This window comes from Porites lutea, chromosome 1, assembly GCF_958299795.1.
Source record: "Porites lutea chromosome 1, jaPorLute2.1, whole genome shotgun sequence".
NCBI lineage: Eukaryota > Metazoa > Cnidaria > Anthozoa > Scleractinia > Poritidae > Porites > Porites lutea.
In genome coordinates this window covers 25,614,134-25,616,453 of record NC_133201.1, presented here as the reverse complement: position 1 = coordinate 25,616,453, position 2,320 = coordinate 25,614,134, and positions in this window count along the sequence as shown.

Sequence of the window (2,320 nt, the reverse complement as noted above, 5' to 3'; positions counted from 1 at the left end):
TTTGTTTTGCCTTGTTTTTGTTCCATTCGGCTCTGGGAGCCGATTTTGTCTGGAAGGAAATATTTTTGTTTGTGTCTGCGGTCCGGGACCGCTCGTCTCCGGGAGCCGGTTTTGTTTCGGAGAAAATAGTTTGGGGTATACGGTCCAAGACCGTTCGGCTCTGGGACCCGGGTTTTTGTTTAAAACCAAGCATTAGTGTATACGCCCGGGACCGTTTGGGGGCCTGTCCTTTGTTTGGGACGAATTTTTGTTGGTTCGGCTCCAGGAGCCGGTTTTCTTTTCTTTGGAACGAAATATTATTGTGTTTGCGGTCTGAGACCGTTCAGCTCCGGGAGCCGGTTTTGGTCATATACGGTCCGGGACCATTTAGCTTTGAAGGAGAAACAAGGCGTTGACGTTGTCACCGCTGCTCTTACTTCTGTTCGCAACGCTCTTCAGAAGCCGGAAACTGTATATGACCTAAGGAGGCTTCTGCTTACGTCGAGGCCCTCGGTCGAGCAGCCAGGTCATCTACCCACGAAAAGGCGGACTATTACGCAGCCATTCAAGGCCTTCAAGGTCGTAACAGTACGCGCTAGTTTAGGCGCCAACGCCTTTATGTTTACAGTCCGATTAATTGCTATAGATGTGGCCTAACAGGGAATTTCACCAGGGTTTGTGGTCGCGAATGCAGCCGCGGAAACTCTAGGCGTTAGCAAATGATGTAAGTGTTGTAAGGCCATGGGACGCGTTTTTTCTCTGTCCGTATTTTGTACCTCTGGAATTTATGTAACATATTTTTTTACACTCTCGCTCGTTTCTCATAAGGACGGTGTCGTTAGACGTGCCTTTTTCTATGAGCTTTGTAAAGGGCGGTATTTGTTTCTACGATTAGCATTTTTTCTTAATTATCCTTATATAATGGTTGGAGTAAAGATTTCCCCGGTTATTAGCGTCTCAATCTTTTTCAGGTTATTGCCTCATTTCTTCGTTGACCCTGGGGGGCCTTTTCAGCGCCTTTATTCTGGTCATTGGTCAGAGCTGGGGTCAACGAAGGATAAGGGGATCCAACCTTCTTTTTCTTTATTTTCTTATTTTTATAGCTTTGTTCTCTGTTTTGCCAGGATTTCGCGGTTGCACTGCGGGCAGTCTTGACGTCAAATGGTGTGACAAAAAGAAAGGAACCCTTATCCTTCGTTGGCCCCACTGTATAGGCGGCGCTTGTGAGTAAAAGATCCATCCCTCGCTGACCTGGCCCAATTGCGTTTTAGACACCCAGATTATTTCCAAGCGGGCAGTTTACATAATCATGTTGATTTCTGGGAAGATCTCAATTTTTAAACTGGTTGCACTTGTCCTCAAGTTTATTTGCTACAGACAATCCGAGAGGGAGTGAGAGTTGATAGTTTCTTCTGTCATTTCAAGGGCAACTTCAAAGGAAAACGTTATGACTTGGCTGTTCCGCCAATTTCTTTTTTCCCGAAATCTCTTTTTTGCCATCAATTAAGGTGACTCGACCCAGTTATTTTGTGGGGGTACCATCCTACTTTAAAGCTACCTAGTATCCCCACCTTTACTTTGATCTTAAGTCTAACATATAGCATGGATAACATATAGATCAATTTACAATACAGCATAAAATTCTCGGCGATCGGAGTAAATGTCACGTGGTTATAGTGCCACGCCTCTTTGGGGACTGAGTCGAAATGCTGCTGTTGCCGGCATTTTTTTCGTGAAAATCTATCGGCTACATATAGTGTGCATTAGTGCCTTGTGTTGAACAGAGTTTCACCAAAATCGCAAAGACCCAATGCGAGAAATTCAGCGGTTTCAGTTTTAAATGTAGGTCATAATTAATGTGAAAATGATAAGCGAACTTTACACGATTATATCTAATAAAATCTGAGATTTATCCCTTTGTTTTGGGGATCTTCATAACAGATGGGTCCTTGCAAGTCAGCAAAAAGCTTTAGGGCCTTGTAAATGCGAGCGATTTGGAGCAATGCAAACATATAGGAATTTTATTTTTAGCTATTTGTTGACGTTTGCCAGCGTTTAAGAGTCCTTCTCACGAAAAAAGCATAATCTTAGAAATTTGCAGTTTTTTTCCTTTAAATTGGGTCTTTGCGATTTTGGTGAAACTCTGTCCAACGCAAGGCACTAATGTGCATTATATGTAGCCGAGAGATTTTCACGAAAAAATGCCGGCAACAGCAGAGTTTCGACTCAGTCCCCAAAGAGGCGTGGCAGTGCAGCGTTTTCGAAATTTTCTTGCAGTTGTCCCTCCCCCCACCCTATACAAAGTTGAAACTCGAAAAAAAATTCTGGATACATACATCCA